This window comes from Astyanax mexicanus, chromosome 22 (assembly GCF_023375975.1).
Source record: "Astyanax mexicanus isolate ESR-SI-001 chromosome 22, AstMex3_surface, whole genome shotgun sequence".
In the NCBI taxonomy this organism is placed as follows: domain Eukaryota; kingdom Metazoa; phylum Chordata; class Actinopteri; order Characiformes; family Acestrorhamphidae; genus Astyanax; species Astyanax mexicanus.
In genome coordinates, this window is record NC_064429.1 from 12,028,503 (window position 1) to 12,048,765 (window position 20,263).

Genomic DNA, 20,263 nt, shown 5'->3' on the forward strand with positions numbered 1-20,263 from the left:
ATATAGAGTTTTTAGGGTGGGGGTGTATAGCGGTTCTGCTGTGTGTGTGTGTGTGTGTGGGGGGGGGATATTGAACTGTCGAAGTTCTGCGTTTCTTTACCTTTAAATCACTGAATTCTGTACTAAATCCGTCTTATATGATTAATATAATAATAATAATAATAATAGTGAATAATGGTGCAGCAGCATGTATAGTGTAATACATGCGGACCGGAAGTCAGGGTGTGCCCGGGCTGCGCAGAGACTGGTGTTTACAGTGTTTTGGAGAAGTTAATACTCCATACTCTAATATAAAACCGTTATTCTCTGCTGTAAAAGAAGTACATTTCCGTTCTGTAAAATATAAGGGTTTGAAATCTCTTACAGGACACTTGGACAAGCTCCTATTTTCTCTCTACTCCACTTAATAATTCCAGATCAGTAACAGGAATCAACCCAAATTCTGCAGGTTTGAAACTAAAGACATAAAAAATAGGCTTTCAAGAGACTTTTAGTTATATGATTTTATTCAATATATTTTGACAGTAGCAGATTTACTTTTTTATTACATTATTATTTTGTAATATATTATTTTCCATTTCAATTACAATTATGCTTTTCAATAATTTTTCTTATCAAACATGAAAGCTTTTTTTGTAATGCTTGAATAGAAACCCACAATATTTAATGGTGTAATGTCGGGCAGACAATTTACATAAATTCTGACCCGGTTTAAATGTGTTTGTATTTCCTTGTGAAAAAGCTGTATATTTAAATAAATAAAAGTAGTGTATTTGAACTATATGTGGATGAATAAAGGATACTTTGTCTCCTTATACTTGCATTTTTACATACTTAATCTGTCTTTCAGTACTGTAGGGTAATTTACCACAGCATGACTTAAATAAAACTCGGATGCGAGAAATCTCAGAACATGAAATGATGACCAATGAGTCAGAGCTTAGAATTTAAAATATATTAAAGTTTACTTGAAAAATAGTTTCAGCATTACAGATATATAAAAGGAACAAAAATTAATAGATATATATTAGAAAAGAGTAAAAGTACATCAACGAATACAATCTCGATAGATCAACACATTCGCAACCCAGAGAGAAAGAGAAAGAGAGAGAGAAAGAGAGAGAGAGAGAAAGAGAGAAAGAGAAAGAAACTAAAGCCAGTCGAGGGACAGAGAGAACTCCTCAGACTTCATCCAAGCAGTTATACATTTTGCAAATGACATGTGATTGGACAGAACTTATCAATATGATTACGTCAGCAGAGTCCAGTAAACAGTTTGTTGTCCAGTTCCAATGACGTGATCCGCTCCAGCCTGTCTGAGCAACAGGTTCTTATCATGATGTTGTTCAGCACTGTGTCCTTCATGAACACAGCAGACAGTCCTTAAGTGTCCTAAAGTCTGTGAGAAGAGGAAACAGAGGAAAAGAGTGGATGGAAAGATCTTCTGGCCTGTGCGACTTTACGGCGTGTAGAACAGGCATGCGCTGGCTATCTGAGGAGAGGTTCCCAGCACTTCATTCAGAGAGCTTCATTCAGAGAACATGAGAACAAGTGTTTCTTCATCTCATCTGTGGACATGCTGGGGCCTATTGCACACCAGTCCCCACGCCGGACTCTCCCTGCCTCGTTATGCCCACCATGGATCTGAGAAGATTCATAAACAAATTTTTACTACATTAACTTTCTCTTTTTTTTTTTTCAGAATTACAACATAAAGTTATAAAAGTGTTAAAATCAAGTCAATGTTTTTCAACATTGTCACTGTTTTTGCTCTAGACTATAGAATACATAGTCTCAACATTTATTTATCAAATGCCTTCTTATTTTCTTTTAACCTTTCACATTGTCTAATTTAATCTTCAACCATAATAATGTATATATTTTTATACATTAAATAGACATTTTCTTACACTAGATGCTGAGAAGCTGATCTACACCTTTGTTTTGATTAGATTATTGTAATGCATTATTCTCTGGATTACCAGAATCTTCAATTTACAAATGACATATTGGTCAGAATGCTGCAGCTACAGTTCTAACTCACACACAAAAAAAGAGAGAAGATTATTTAGATTGGATTTTAATATTCATTTAGTGTAAAAAGTGTAAAAATCTCTTAATGGTTTAGCAGCTAAGTATATATCAGGACTCCTGACAGATCGACAATTCCAGCTCATTTGTTGAGAACGTTTAACATTGCCTTTTGTATTTATGCACCAAAGATTTGTAACTCTCTATCAGTTTATATCCATCAGGGATCACCTAGTTCTTCCTTTGACGCACATCTAAAACTTATTTGTGCACTTCAGATTAATCTTAGTTTTATTTATTTTAAAATAGTTTATGTGCCAAAATTCTTAATGCCAATCTGTAGACACACAATCCTCAACTTTACACATACTCAGAAATCCTTAAAGCATTGTTCAGAATATTTAGTCTGATTAGTGCTGTTATTTGAGGGCGAACACACAAAAAGCATAAAACACCCCTTTTTTATTTTAGTTATTAAGTAGAGAGTTCAGTTCCTCCAAAAACTCTGATGAGTATGATGCAGTCAGTGCATTTCCTCTATATACTATGTAAACTTATTTTCCGTCTGTTAACCTGAGTCTAAAAACATTTGGCTGATGTTAGAATTTAAATGTGTGTGGAGTTGTGTCCACAAGCTGTTGTAGGCATGGTCCACCTAAGTTTAGACTAACTAGTTTCTATGGCAGTGATTTCAAACCTATGAGCTGCAGTGGTCCTGTTTGAAGTTATTGGCCTAATATTTATTTTTCTTGTTCAGTTCCAATATATATTTTTTGCGAACTGTGCTACCTGTAAATTAATTGCAAAAATAAAAACATATTTAAGTTTCACTTGTTTGGCATAGTTGCAAGACTGTTAGCTGGTGGTTTAGCAAGCTAGTTATTATTATATATATTGAATTAATTTAGCATTAATATTAATGCACATATAAGAGAAATATTTCTATCTTACCCTATTTTTTTTAAAGCTTTTGGAGCAAACAAAGCTCTTTTTGTAGTTGATAGTCTACATTGATGTATTAATAAGATTTTAAATGGTTAATTTTTATTTAAGCCAGCATGCTTGGTTACTTTAGCTAGTTACAACTACATCTGAGTTTATATGTATTAATTTTGTCAAAAGCCAGTAAACAACTTCCCTTACATAAGCCTAAGCGGAGATGATTGTTGTTGAAAATGTTTTATACAAATCATAGTCATTAGACAACATAAATTACGTAATATAAACCTAAAAGAACTTTGCAGTGAAAATTGAGGGCCAGTAAGCGATAGGCCTCTAATGTATTAATCTGCCCAGCAACTATGGCTACTATTTACAATTAAATATATATATTTATTAGGGGTGTCACGATCTCTATATTTTATCGAAATCGAATCGAAATGAGGTCATGGTCTCGAGTATCGAAGTCAAAAAGAGGATCGACGATCCCTCCCGCGCGCGCTACGCAAATAGCGCAGCGCGCTACGCAAATGGCGCGGCACCAACACAGCGCATCCTATGCATTTAAATAGAGCGCCGCTGCATGAGCGCAGCCCCGCCCTCAGTTCTGCTGTGTGAGAGACAGCTGCCTTTCAACCACGGAGGAGAAACTGAAAACGGATTTATAGAAATATAGACAGGGCTCTCAAGTTTTGAGTGTCGGCGGGAGTGTGATCACTGTTTTTTATCAGTCCACCGGGGGGGGGGTGGGGGGGGGGGGGGGTGGGGGGGTTTTGTATCTGTACAAGCATGTTTCTGACTAAAATAAAAGCTTTTCAGGAGAGATATAAGTTATGTGTAAATATTTATAAGACAATACCTGACAAAATCTGTTTTAATGACGTTAATAAACATCACTGTGACAGCGCTAGTCACAGTTTCACCACATCACTTATCTAACCAGCCTGTACTGATTTCTGCCCCCAATAATGCTTTCAATAACCTCTAATAGCCTTTAATAGTCTTCAGTAGCCTTTAAAAGACTTACCTGGCGGCCGTGGTGTGTCCACTAAACTCCGTAGTTATAAACATCCTGAGGTTAGCAGCGCGCTAACTGACCTGTTTATAATGTAATCCGAGCAGTGACTCCGTGTCGGCTGTTCTAACCTGCTGCTGTTAGCTGCTTGGGCTGAAAGATGAACTGTAGTGAGCTGTATTATCCGGTTAGTGGGGTTAAAACCTTTATTTGTTTACAGAAACAGTAAAAACGGACTGGCTGAGCTCTGTAGCCCGTGGCTGGGCTGTACTGAAGTAGTGAGTGAAGAGAGCGGGGCTTGTGCTGCTGCTGCAGCTCCGACTAGTGGTTGGATGAAGAACTGCAGCTTCATGTAAGTGAGCAGTTTCACCAGCCATCCACACACAGCTCTGATAAACTGCTTGTTTTAATAGTGCACACTGTTGCTACCAAAAAAAGTCACTAGATGGCATTACCATATATATCTTAATAAATAATAATAATAATAATATTTATAATATTTATAATAATAATAATAATAAATATATTATTTAAATTTTATGAGGCATAAAATAATAACAAGAAAAAAAAACAAGAAAATCGAGAATCGAATCGAATCGTGACCCTCAAATCGAAAATGAAATCGAATCGAGGATTTAGAGAATCGTGACACCCCTAATATTTATATATATATATATATATATATATATATATATATATATATATATATATATATATATATACACATACTTTTTTTTTTCTTAAAAAGAAAAGTAAAACAGTCATAATTTGAGTCACCACCAGATTTAAAGTTTAACCAAACATTTTCTACATGAGGCATAAACATCAAAAATTAAATAAAATCACTCCTTTTAATAATAAAAAAAAAGTAAACAGGCATAAAAAAAAAAAAAAAAAAAAATCTGGTCTCACGTCTCCGTTGCTGGCTCAGGCTGAGGGGTGAATCCACTGGGCTGATTGGCTGCTGGGGGTGGGTGGTGTTAATGGTTGAGCAGGGGCTGTCTGAAGCGGTCTCTGATCGCTCAGTTCTTCCAGATCTGAAACCAGTTTCCTGGACCAGTGCTGTAACTTTTCTTTTTTTTATTTAGTGAAGTATTTAGTGAAGTATATATGGGACAAGACATGAGTTAACTTTTTGAACCATTTTGTGCTATTTCTGCCTATCAATTTAGGCACGTCTAAAACCAGAATCAGTGCTGCCAACTTATTTTCATTTTTTTTAAATACATGTGTATATTTTAAATAATTCACTAGATTGGTCTAAAAGAAATCTAGTGATGTTGTCCTAAAGTTGGCAAAACTGAGCTGAATTTCTCAAAATATTTGTTTCAAAATTGTGTAAAGAAGTTTAGCCATCATTACAAAAATAAATCTTGCCAAAAATTAAAATTCCATCACCACCTTTAGGATATATAGGATGATAAAATATTAAGATGTATATCATTTTTAAACATTTTATAGAAATTACTGAGGCAACTCACCACCTCCCACAGGTTTCCGGACAGAAGAGATGGTGTCGCGTTGCAATGTACCTCAGTTCCAGAATTAAACCCACTCACACACAGCCTCCATACAGCCTCCATACAGCCTCCAAGAGAGAGAGAGAAAGAGAGAAAGAGAAAGAAACTAAAGCCAGTCGAGGGACAGAGAGAACTCCTCAGACTTCATCCAAGCAGTTATACATTTTGCAAATGACGTGTGATTGGACAGAACTTATCAATATGATTACGTCAGCAGAGTCCAGTAAACAGTTTGTTGTCCAGTTCCAATGACGTGATCCGCTCCAGCCTGTCTGAGCAACAGGTACTTATCATGATGTTGTTCAGCTCTGTGTCCTTCATGAACACAGCAGACAGTCCTTAACTGTCCTAAAGTCTGTGAGAAGAGGAAACAGAGGAAAAGAGTGGATGGAAAGATCTTCTGGCCTGTGCGACTTTACGTCGTGTAGAACAGACATGCGCTGGCTATCTGAGGAGAGGTTCCCAGCACTTCACTCAGAGAGCTTGTTGTCTCCTAGTTCATATGCACTGGTCCCAGAACAGCAGAACAGCAGTGAAGCTTCTCTGCCACTCAGGGTCACGTTCTCCTCACAGCTCTCATTGTTGATGAAAACACTCTGACCTTCCTGATTCCTGAAAAAGTAAAAACAACATCCAAAGCCTTGTCATTGTGACAGTTAAAAAGAGAGCAGAGATCATAAGGTTATTAAGTGAATTATAACGTGAACAGTAAAAATAATAACTGTATATATAAATGTATAAAACATTTAAGAATAAGAGTGTGAAGGTGTGGTTATCTCCAATCACACCCTTCAGTACACTTTGAAAAAGTATACTTTATTTAGCTGTGCTAATTTTGTACTGATCTTGTACTTCAGATATCTTGCTTTTGTTTTTTTTAATTGTTTTTTAAAATCTATACTTTAATCACACTTCTAATATGTTTTTTAATGTTCAGTCAGACAGCTCACACAAATATACTTAAATTACTAAATAGTGGCAAAAATAGCAAATGCTCAGTATATATATATATATATTTATGTCATTTTAATTAAAACAAGTAGTAATTAAGTACAAATTAGTGGTTAAAAAATAACATAACCTATTTCAGCGTATTATGAGTATACTTTTTTCACAAGGGTTTAAAAAAGCTAAAATTGTACTTTGGGCCCATTTTAGCAATATATAGGTCTCTATATCTGCACGCAGAAAACACGTGGTGGCGCTTTATATACTCCAAAAGTAGCCACGTGCACAGAGGAGACTCTCATACAACTACAATAATAGAACAGAAAAGTGTTTTACAGCTTAATGAACCTAATTTAACCAGGTTTAATAAACTAATATACACCAGAAACACAACTACCTACCTGTAGAACAGAGTAACATTCTGTAAATGATTAGAGTGCTGTAGAATAAGATCATCTAATGATGATTAAATTATACCACTGAAGTGTTAAATAACTCTTGTAAGAATTGTGTTCATTATGTTTCCAATAATAATACTGAAATATTAGACAAGAGTTTGGAGTTATATAAAACATGAAAATCAAAGGATAAGGAAGTATTTTTAGTTTAATGTGTTTATTGTTTTGTTGTGTTTTAATATTTGAACACAGAACTGCAGCTGCACTGATTGCTCTACATTTTAAAACTGGTGAAGAACAGTGACCTCTCTCACACATGAACTGTACAGTACAGCAGCAGGAAACAGTTGCACTGCTCATATTTATATATTTAATTATTTTTATGTGTGTTTTGAAGGGTTCGGTCTGGATTTCCCAACATGCAGTTCTGCAGTTCTGCTGGTTCTGTCCTGATTTTACTGCTGATGATCTTCATTACAGGTGAGTGTGTAGACCTCCTCTGACTCTTCCTCAGTTTATCAGATTACAGAAAACACAGAGGATTAGTGGTTAGCACGTTCTTCTCCCAGCACTGGGGTCCCTATCTGGGTGGGGTTTCCATGTTCTCCTTGTGTCTTAAGTTTTGAGGGTTTCTTCTAGGACTCCATTTTCCTCCCACAGTCCAAAAACAAAGAAATTAGGTATACTATGTGTGTGTGTGTGTGTGTGGGTGTGTGTGTGTGTGGATGAGTGCTGCGGAGTCTAAAATAACTGTGTGAAATGTGATTGTTAAGCGTCCTTTATCGTCTATAAAGGTGTCATATAAGTGTAAGTTAATTCCTGTATTTTTATCTAAAGGTTTTTAAGTCAGACTTTAGTAAGGAGGTCTCTTGGTTCAGGCTGGTTGCTCAGGCCGTGGGTGAGTTAATCAAGGTTCTGATGCTTAGTACTGAATAATGCATTAGCACTGATGATATTATTGTATTCCTCGTTCATCCATCTAAAGATGAAAACTCTCAATGTAATCATCAACTGTTTCTGCATCTCCATAAAAAAATAAAAAAACAAAAAATAAATATACAGTATATATGGTCTGGCTTCAGGTTGAAGGTATTTTGGATCATTCTTCTTTACTAATCATCTCCAGTTCAGTCAGGCTTGATGGTTTCTGATCATGAACAGCCTTAGCTTTAATTCACACCACAGATTTTCAATAATATTCAGGTCTGGGGACTGAGATGATCTGAGATGATCATTCCAGAACGTTGTATTTGTTCCTCTGCATGAATGATTTAGTGCTTTAGTAGATTTAGAGCAGTGTTTAGTGTTAAGTATTTAGGGTCGTTGTCTTGTTGAAGTATCCAGCCCCGGCGCAGCTTTAACTTTAACTTTCTCACTGATTCTTCAACATTGTTCTGAATAATCTGCTGATATTGACTGGAATCCATGAGACCCTCAATTTTAACAAGATTCCAGTACCTGCACTGATCACACAGCCCCACAGCATGATGAACCACCACCAGATTTTACTGTGGGGAGCAGTACAGTGTTTGTATTGGAATGCTGTGCTCTTTTTCCTCCATGCATAAATAACTGTCCTCCAAATAACTCAATTTTAGATTCATCAGTTCACAGAACCTTATTCCAAAATGAAGCTGCTTGTCTAAATGTGCTTTAGCTTTAGCATACCTGAAGAGACTCTGTTTGTGGAGTAGAAAAGGCTTCTCCTGCATTTCTCTCCCATACAGCCTCTCCTTGTGTAAAGTGTGCTGGATAGTGAACGATGCACAGTGGTTGAATAAGGCCGTTCTCTCCATCCTTCTCTTCTGATTATCTGAGATTTTTCTTGTTCTGCGGCTTCAGGTCTTTAACTAGAACTGTTTCTGTGATTCTTTCATTTCCTCACTCTTTTCCTCACAGTGGAAACTGCAGCTGAAATCTCTGAGATTATTGAGAGTTTTTTTATCTCCTTCCTTTAAACCATGATGTTGAACAATCTTTGTTTTCAGGTTATTTGAGAGTTTAGTTTTGAGGCCCCCATGTTGCTGCTCTTCAGAGAAAATACAAAGAGGAGAAAAACTTGCAATTGGCTCCTTGACCCTTTCTCATAATTGGATTCACCTGTGTGTATGTAGGTTAAGGGTCAATGAGCTTACCAAAATCATTATTCATTATTCAAATCAATAAAATGACAAGGGTTCCCAAATTCATGCGCCTACCTAATTTAGTTTTAAGAGTTATTGCACAGTTTCTGTAAGTCCTATAAACTTCATTTCACTTCTCAAATATCACTGTGTTCCTCTGTTATATGATATATTTAACTGAAATTTCTGACCTGAACAACCAATGATTTATAAAGAAAAATCATGGAAATTATTAGGGGTTGCCAAATGTTTCCGTACTACTGTACATCCACTGCAGTTATAAAGCTACTATAGCTTTTAATCATGTATTTAAAACATTTGTGTTATGAGGCTAATATAGATTAATATAGCCTCCTGAAAACTAATGTTTTTCTCTTATTATCTCTTCTTTCAGGATCTGAATCAGCTGTTCCTGTAGTGGAGGTGGAGCTTAATGGTACTGCTGTTCTGCCCTGTACTGAGAGATGTACTGGAGTGGTCAGCTGGACTCCCTCTCATGATTCCTCTGATACTCTGGCTGAGTGTGATCAGACTTCCTGCAGATCAGTGAAGGAGGGATATCAGATGATCCATAATCAATACCTGCAGGGAGATCTCTCTCTGATCATCACTGAAGCCGATTTCAGTAAGAGAGGAGATTACACCTGTGACTGTGATGGTATAGATAAGTGTGATGTGGAGCTTCAGATTAAGGGTAAGTGTTTATCTGAGTTCTTCACTGATAGAATCACGAAGTGCTGGGTGGTATACCGGTTCATACGGTATACTGTAGGGCAGTTTTGAACCACTATGCATTCTTCACATACCACCATACTGCTGTTCCCAGCTGCGCCCCCCTGACCCCGATGTTGTTTGTGTTAAGGAATCCACACTTTGTTCACGTGCTGAGCTAATGACCAGACAGTGGTCTGCTCAAGCACCAATCACAACGCTTCAGCAATTACCAACCAGTGTTGGGCACATTACTTTGAAAAAGTAATTAGTTATAGTTACTAGTTACTTCTCCAAAAAGTTACTCCACTATAAAAGTAACTAGTTACAAGTAAAAGTAACTATTGCGTTACTTTTGTGTTACTCGCCCCGTAAACCCGTAAACGTTATAGTGACAGTCAGAGTAATTAGTTAGTTTATTTCAATGCCGATACTCCCATCACTGTTACAAACAGAGATGGGGACTTCAGTTTGTGACTTGAACACGAGTCGCAATGAAGTTGCAAACACAGAGACTTCAGACTCGATTCAGACACGTGTTTTGAGACTTGTGAACAATCATGGTTTTCTATTTTTGGCGTATGAACAGTGAAAGGTGGGACTAGCTTCCATGGACTGACTTTATGTGGTACACGGTGCTCTGTTGTGTATTTAAATTTTATTATCATTATTTCGTATCTTTTGGATTTCATTAGACTATATTTCTTATAGCATTTTGAGCTTACTTTAGTTGGTTATTTTTATTTCATATTTTTTTCTGTTATTATTAATTGTTGTTTTTAGCTTATTAGCTTCTAGCTTGTTGCTAGATTCTTTGTCATTTAGCATACAGAACTTCTCACTGATCTTTTTAATGAATGTTGATATATTAATTTAATAGCTGTACCTAAGTATTTTAAGCCAGACAGACATTGACTGATTATTAATGAGAGGTCATCTGCACGTTTAAATGGTTTGTCCTGGAGGAAAACGAACGTGATTTATATGCTTAGACTGTAAACTGAGAAGCTGCAAGACTGCACGTCAAATGCAGCCTGTAGCCAGTAGAACTCCAGCCAGAAAAAACTAAATCCAGCCAGAACCGACCCGATCCCGCACGTTCCCTCCGACCCGCCCTGAGCCTGAGCACTGTTTAAATCCACATTAAAACTGACCTTTCAACTACAAATCTGAGATGTACCTGCTGTACTTCATCATCTCTGCCCCCAAAACTGTCCATTATCTTGCTTAACAGACGTGCCAGTTCCCCCCGCGAGCACACGAGGTGCACAAAAATCAGGTCTTAGACCTGACAGAGCCCCGAGAAAAACGGTGGGAATTCTCGGCCGACCCGAGTTCATGAAGGCTCGGGTTCGAGCTGGGGTCAGTCAGGTTCAGGCTCGGGTTTAGGCTTGTGTTCGGCTTACGTTCGGGCTCAGGCTCGGGCTTGATTGCTGATTATTTAAATTTGTCTACTACAAATTTCATTGTTGACTAATTGTTTATTTGTAACTGTACTGCATTACACAATGTGCTGGGGACAGAAGCACAATGGGAGATGGGTAAATGAGCAGTGTTGGGTAGGTTACTTTAAAAAAGTAATTAGTTACAGTTACTAGTTACTTCTCCAAAAAAGTAACTCAGTTACTAAGGGAGTTACTCCACTATAAAAGTAACTAGTTACCAGTAAAAGTAACTATGGCGTTACTTTTTATTATTCGCCCGTCAAAAAAAAGGAAATCAATAATGCATTTACTATTATTATTAGAAAAATAACAAACGAAAATAAACCCAAAATGTTGACAAAAATATAATCTAACGAATTTCAAAAAAACAAAACGAAATTCTCCACAGAACCAAAGAAAATTACTAAAACTTGTAATACTGAAAAAAACGGAAAAACGTGTCTGGGGATGAAATTAAACAAATCAAGCCACACTCAAAGGAAATATGTATATATAAACAAAACAAAATAATGGACAAAAACGACTCCCTGCCGAATCCGACTCCACTTCACGAACAGAATCGGCACAACACCTCCCGCTGTACAACTCCGCTGTACTACAGCGCTTATAAATAAATTAAACACGAAAATGAGGGTATTCTATCAGTAATTTCAGTTCGTTTTAGTTAGTTTTATAAACACAAAATACCGTTCGAGATAGTTATGTTTTTCCTTTTAATTACCGTTTTTATTAGATTGAGTTAACACAAATGTTTCGTTCGCTTTAGTGAACAATAATAATTGGTTACTTAGCATCATTGTGATTATCACACCAGAGCTTTATATAAAATAAAAATAGGAGCCCGATTTTGGGACGGTCTTTGGGTCAGGTGGGATTCGGGCAGAGAATAAGCTCTAAAATAGAAAGCAGCAGCACCACAAAAACCGGAGCAGCTAAAAAGAGTTTAACATCCTTAATTCGGAACTTGGGCTGTCCACGGCAATCACTGAATTGATTAGAGCAGCAAATCGTCACAATTGTGCCTCACTTCACCACGCCAAACCACAGGCACAGCGGCCAGAAGCTCAAGTTCACCGGAAAGAGGAGGGGTTAACCAGGGCAAACCAAAGTTACAACAAAAAAAAAACGTCTAAAGTAACGTGCAGTAACGGGGTGTCGGAAGTGGTAATGGCGTTATAGTTACAGTCAGAGTAATTAGTTAGATTACTCCTTACTGAAAAAAGTAACAGCGTTAGTAACACCGTTAATTTTAACGCCGTTACTCCCAACACTGTAAATGAGTCACTCACACAGTTTACTCTCAACTTAGTCTGCGTCTCTAAAAGTGCTCAAACACAACAGATTGCATATTTAATCACTAAATATCAGCACTTTCTACGTTCAAAACAACATTCAGATATTTAAATGCTATTTAAATCTCATGTTTTGCTGTTTCTATCGTTTTTAGACCTGGCAGTAATAATCGACTAATCGAAAAATAATCCATACCTGTCAAGTCTCCCGTTTTGGCCGGGAAACTACCGTATTTTACTCCTCTTTCTCGCCGTCCTCCCGTATTAGTATTTTCCCGTAAATTTCCCGTATTATATTACAATTAAAAATATATATATTATTGAGGAGACAGGGCACTGACCGCTCTGTGTCTCTTAACCAATCGTGGAGGCGGTTCAAGGAGAAAGTCCCGCCTTGCAGGAGAAACAGCCAATCAGCTTGCAAAGGAGGGTGGGGAAGCCCCCCCGTCGCTGTGAGTTCAGGCAGCTAGTCGGAGCAGCTGACGTTAAAAAATATCTGGATATGCAGCGATTTTTCTAAAAGAAAGGTAACGGTAGGCTAATCATGTAAACTGTGAGGAGATTTTTCTGATAGCTGCTTAAAAATACTAGTCTCCAAAATAAAACACACAGATTTAACCTTTTAAAATAAAAAAATTACAGCTTGTGACTCAGTTTAACTAGAAATGTGGAGAGGACCGAAATTAACTAAACTGATCAGGGGTGGAGTGATCAAAAGATTCATTTTGCAGAATTTGTGCACCCTTTGTTCAATTTTAAATCCATTAAATAAATAAAAAATATATTATAAAAAAGAGTGCATTTATGCCAAAAAGACATGAAATCTTAACTTTTTAAAAAATATATAGAAAAGGGTTTTTAATTAGGCTGTATTAAAAGAATGACATATGCAGGAATGTCCACAACATTTCAGATTCTGATCATCTAATTGTAGTGTGTAAGTGGTTCACATGTGGTTATTTTAGATTTTTTGGAAACCTGTCTTAAAATGTAAGGGATACCTTACCTTCGTTGGGCTGGTGGGACGGCTTTAAGCGGACAGAGTAAAATATCCCTTATTTTTAAATCTAAAACTTGACAGGTATGAAATAATCGTCAGATTAGTCGACTACCAAAATAATCATAAGTTGCAGCTCTAGTATGCAGAACTCTTTCTGATACCAGCACTCTGTTCAGCAGAATAAAACGTTGAGAAAGCACATAGCTTTGCTGACTTGTCCAGACGCAGTTTATTTAGACACAGATATTTGCGTTTTATTGTAATATTAATTAATTGTTCTACTCTTCTGCTGAGTTTTCGTTTTTGATCTTTTGAAATTCATTAGATTAGATTTTATTGGGCGTAGTTTAGCTGGTTATTTTTCAGTTTATTTTTCTGTTATTATTAAATTGTTTTATTCACTCGGACTCGTGACCAAAGACTTCTTAGCGTCTCTAATTACCGAGCACTGGGGCACAGGGGTGGATGGGAGGAGGAAATTAGCAGAGACGTTTTGGACGGTTCAAGGCTTTAAAACGTTCATTATCATTTGTTTATCGTGTGTCCATGAGACTGTACGTGGTTATTAATGTGTTTAGTAGTGTAAGGAGTGCTGGTGTTTGCTTTGTCGCTGTGTAGCCTACACCCTACCCTATACCGTAGCACGATGCAGACAGCTGCAGCTGCCGGGCCTTGCAGACTGATCTGAATGTATTTGTTAACTGGAGAAAGAAGAGATTTCAATACTGTAAAGCCTCTAATGGCTTTAACTATTTATTAAAATATTTATTTTTGTAAAGGAAGTTGTGTTAAAGTTGTGTATATATATTTTGTGGGACAAAGTAAACCCAATACAAATCAAAGCCTTATTTTAAAGCATTAGTGTTTGTGACGATGCTCGCCGAACTCCCGTGTAGGGAGACACGAAGTCACCGGGTAGTGCAGACCAGCAGTGGGTGTATGGGAACAGGAACCAAGCTGAAGCAGAAGGTCCAATCCATGCAGTGAAACTTTTATTTACACGTGCAAAAAATATATATATATAAAAAAAAACAGTATATACAAAAACAAAACAGATTAAATGGTTGCCTGACTAAAAGCAGTAGGCTACATTTCTCACAGCTCTAACTCAATGATCTGTGCTCTGCTGCAGCAACAGGTGAGTACCTCAGAGCCCCCCAGCAACCCCTTTCCCGCCCTTCTTATGGGTCTCGCCCCACCCCCTATGTGGACCAAACCATCCTCAAGGTGAGCTAACCCATTTAGGTGGGTCAAAGTGAGTTTCTTTTTTAAAAAATCAGCTGATAACATTATAAACCGGTTAAACTTAAATATGTACACTTACAAGCTTATGCTTTCAAAATAGGATTCCTGGACTCCCCCCCCCAAGCAGAATAAGCCGTGGGCCCTACGGCCTACCCCCCGAAGTGAGCCATCCCATTACAGGTAAGTATTACAGGTAAGTATTGCAGACAGATAATAAAAGGTACGCATTACACTGCTACTGGTGATGAGCATTCTATGCTAGCCTCATCACAGTGTTTTATATTATATGTACACCTAACAGTACAGTAACTCACAAACCTACACAAAAGCCCAGTCATGCAAAAAAAAAAAAAAAAAAATACTGTGAACCGTCAGAATCTTGAAAAATACCGTGATATGCATTTTTGGTCATATCGCCCAGCACTAGTATCAACAGTGATCAGATGATTTAGATCAGTTTTTTATCTAATTGTGTTTTTTTCCTCAGCTCCGAAGACTCCAGTTCACAAAAAGCCTGGTGAGTCTGATACGCCAATTACACCATCCAGGACATCAGAAAGATATTCCCAACTTCACATCCAGCCTGTTATTAATGCAGGGATTTGAGTACAGAATCAGGACAGTCCAATTTTTAACATCTAGTACATGTCCTATGCTATACTATTCACCAATAGAAAACGTTTGGCGCATAAATAAATAAATAAAAACATCTGGTAAATAAGAGTCAGGACTGTTGAGCAGCTACAGTGCTTCATCAGGACATTGCTGTGCCTAAACGTCAGCACCTTTTTACCCTTTTAGACTTTTACAGACTGTTATAATAAGAGGAGATGCTACACAATAGTATACACATAGAAATATGTCCCAACATTTTTGAGATGTTCTAAATTAGTATTTTTTTATGAAATGAAAAAAATAACTCATCTGATATTTGTCTGTGTTGTGAATAAAATAAGTCTATACCACTCGTGGGCTTCACTGCCATTAACATTTCATAATTATTTGTTTATACCCCTACTACCATTTAACATAAAATATTAGATCACACATTGCTTTGTGAAAAAAACCATAACACTTGATCGCTACCACTGAAAGTCCACTCCACGTTTTCCATTTTGCATGCAAGTAAAACTAGAGGTAGCAGTGTACAGCTTTTGCTAAAATATTATTGTTATGAAATGCCAAGTAGCTTAAGTAAGCTTAGCCTTATTTATTCTAATTAACAGAAGTTTATTCTTATAAGAATATTTATTAATAACATAAAAGGTTAAATGGCCCATAAAGTAATTGTTGGTGATAAACTATTAATTTCATTTCATTTCTTTTAGGAATAGCAGAGGGATTATAAAACAGGCTGATGAATATATGGACTAGTATAATGAGGAATTGTTGTTAAATTGTTTAATTGTTATGTAAAATAGTCATTAATTTAAGTATCTTTTGTAGTTAAAAGCATGTTTACCAACCTGTTAAAAATAAACCAGAATGAATGAAATGACATCTAATTCATAAAAAAAAAATACAATTACAATCCTGCTGGCTGTTTCTATGGGTTTTTGGCAAATAGACTTATTGACATTATCAGACAAAGTTTGTTTGTATATTATAATGGAAATAAAATTGGAAAAAAATACTTTAAGGCTTAAAGACTGGTCATCCAACTTGGGTTGTTTTCCCTTTTCATTCAAACTCAGATTCCTAACTACACTCAGCTGTTTTTAAAATGTGATATGAACAATCATTATGTTATGACAAATACATTACTGTTGTTTACTGTTATTGATATGTTATATTTATTTCGGAAATTCTATTGTGATTGCTTCTGTAGTCGGTGTGATTTTTATTTCTTTATTTTCTCTTTTTAAATATTCAGTAGTATAGTAATAGTAATAGTTTTCTCTTATTATCTCTTTTTAGGATCTGTATCAGCTGTTCCTGTAGTGGAGGTGAAGTATGGAGGTTCTGCTGTTCTGCCCTGCACTGATAAATGTTCTGGAGTGATCAGCTGGACTCTCACAGATAAATCCCCTGATATTCTGGCTGAGTGTGATCAGACTTCCTGCAGATCAGTGAAGGAGGGATATCAGATGATCTATAATCAATACCTGCAGGGAGATTTCTCTCTGATCATCAGTGAAGCCGATTTCAGTAAGAGAGGATTTTACACCTGTGACTGTGATGATAAAGATAAGTGTGATGTTCAGCTTCAGATTAAGGGTAAGTGTTTATCTGAGTTCTTCACTGATAGAATCACAGTGATTAGATGATTTAGATCAGATTTATTCATCTGATTGTTTTTTTCTCCTCAGCTCTGAAGACTCCAGTTCAGATAAAGCCTGGTGATTCTCTGCTGATGAAGTTGGATGGATCAGTTTCAGTGGAGGTGATCTACAGCAGTACAGGATCAGCTGATGGATCCGGTGTTCAGATCTGTAAAGTGGATAATGGATCACTGCAGTGTAAACCTGAATATAAACACAGAACATCTCTATTATTATCATCATCATCATCATCATCATCGTCTGTGCTGGAGCTGAGTAATATAAAGGAGTCTGATAGAGGAGTTTACACCATCCGGACCATCGAGAAAAATGAGACTATTCACATCTACACTGTTAACAGCAAAGGTATAAATATAAATTTGGATAAAAATAATTATAGAAAGTATGTTGTTTGATGAACAATTGGTAACATTGCAATTTTCAATCTTATTTAACTTTTATTTATGAGACTGTGTAACTGCTGCAGATCAGGAGAGAGAAAATGGTTAGCATTAGCTTAGTTAGCAGGACCCGTTCAGTCTGTCTGACTGAAACTGCTCTTACACACGTTTAGATGAGAATAAAGCAGATTAAGGGTCTTCTGAAGGATGGACAGCTGAAATTACAAGTTTTTTTATGACGTATGGTTTTATATTCACTTGCTAAGTTAGCCTTCATGTAGCTAACTTATCTACAGATCCCCTGAGTATCAGACAGCTATACGTACAAAATTGAATGTGTCTCATCCTACAAGTGCTTGGGCATTTGGTTAGATAACAGGTTCTCTCTCAGAGTACATATTGAGACTCTAGTAAAGAAATTAAAGGTAAGACTTGGTTTTTATTATTGTAACAGGACCTGCCTGAATTTCGCAGCACGGAAAAAAACACTTGTACAAGCTACATATTTTAAGTGTTTTAGATTACAGGGATAATTACATTTTAATTTTAAAATGCTAAATGATAATTAGGTGAGCTTTTGAGGCTAATCACTGGAACTGAAGCATCTCCTGATCAGCACTATAAATAAATTACAGGTAGTCGTTATGTAGGTGTGTTCAGTAATGAACAGGTATGTGTTTATACAGGGTATTGTGAAATAGTTCTTCTGCCAATATACACTATAAATAATACATATAATATGCTGATGTAGAAATGTGATTCACACTGTTATAAAATCCTTCTTTTATGTGTCTTTCAGATTCGTCTATTCCAACATGGGCTATTGTGTTAATAGTACTCAGTCTGGTGGTGCTGGTGGTGCTGGTGGTGCTGGTGGTGGTATGTAAGAAGAAAGAAAGAAAGAATCTGGATTTGGAGAGTAATAATGAGGAGAGGCAGAAAATTATTAAGGAGCCTAACGAAAAGATTCAGGGATATGAGAATAAAATTCAGGAGCAGGAGAAACAAATTAACGACCAGAAGACAAAAAATCAGGAATATGAGGATAAAATGCAGAAGCAGGAGAAACAAATTAACGACCAGAAGACAAAAAATCAGGAATATGAGGATAAAATGCAGAAGCAGGAGAAACAAATTAACGACCAGAAGACAAAAAATCTGGAATATGAGGATAAAATGCAGAAGCAGGAGAAACAAATTAACGACCTGGAGACAAAAAATCAGGAATATGAGGATAAAATGCAGGAGCAGGAGAAACAAATTAACGACCTGGAGACAAAAAATCAGGAATATGAGGATAAAATGCAGGAGCAGGAGAAACAAATTAACGACCTGGAGACAAAAAATCAGGGATATGAGCATAAAATGCAGGAGCAGGAGAAACAAATTAACGACCTGGAGACCTGGAGAATACAATACAGAAAGAGATTAATTATAGAATGCCTCTTGGCACAGTGCATTGTCCGGTGCCTGAACTTTGCAGCTCTAAAAAACATGAAAGTTTCAATGATACAGCTCAGCAGCCTTATCTGCTCCAGCAATGCCCCCACCCCACCCCGCCCGATTCCTGCACCACTCCACTTCACTCTACAGGAGCACAAGGTCAGACAGATACTCCAGGCTGCCGGACCGGACGGAGTACCTGGCGAGGTGCTCAGAGCGAGTCTTACCAGCTAACCTTCATCTTCACCTGAGTCTTCATCCTGTCCCTGACCCAGCCGGTTATTCCATCCTTCCTAAAATCAGCTGCAGTCATTCCCGTGCTGAAGAAGTCCTCCATCACCCGCCTGAGTGACGGTCGTAACTAACCTTAGAGAGGTTAGTGCTGCAGCATATAAAGGATCATCTGCTCCGGTTTTTCACCCCTATCAGTCTGAATTTCATACAAACATCGTGATTTTAAACTGTTTGACCTCCTGCCCTCAGGGAGGCACTACAGGTGCAGCAGAACAAGGAGAAACAGATTCAGGAACAGTTTTTTTCTCCAAAAGCCATTTGGAGAACACACATATGAACTGATTTTACACGTTTCAGTCTTTTATAAATCAGCAGTGCCTAATAATTATATTATACGTATCAGTGAAAAGGGGGGGGGTGGAGTTAAGGGTTGTTAAATAGCGTAAACCATAGACATCATAAACATAGACGCCACATAGTCTGCCTATTGGCGTGTCAGTATGGCTGCCTGAGGAAGGTGTATTAAATTAGTGCACTGGGGGCGCAGGGTTGCCTCTACCAATATGGCAGCACCGCTGACACACCATCTCCAATAGACATATATGACGTATATGATGTATATGGTGTAAACTCTAAGACAGGGATGGGCAACTGGCCGCACACGGCCCTCGTCATCACTCAGTGCGGCCCGCGAATAGATCAAAAATAATTTCATAATTTCATAATAAAAAAAAAAACAAAAAAAAAAACAACCACGAAAATTGACATTGACATCCAGTCCATTGTGAACCAGCAGGCCAAACCACAGCTCTCTCATTAGCTTCAATAAATGTTGGGCCTCTGTGGTCTGCTATTATTGAATGAGCTATTTGCAATCAGTTTTTAAATCTTTTTTGTTCTTTGTTATAAATGAGTTCAAATGCCTTTTGCACTTTTATAAGCAAATGTTTTGTCCTTGTTGCTTATGAAGGACTTGTTATAATGAACTTATTTTACACAGAGGAACTACTGTATTTGCAATCAGTTTTTTAAGCAAACTTTTTGTTCTTTGATATGAAGGACTTCCTTTTTGCACTTTTTTTAAGCAAACGGTTTGTCTTTTGCCGTATTAAAATGCATTAATATGCAGAAAATAGTTGTTGATAAATGTTGGTGCTGTAAACATACAGATATAAATTCATATAAAATTTGTTCTTATTGAAAATCATTTGTAGCGTTTTTCATATTCAATTATTTGAAGTGCGAGGTCATGTGGCC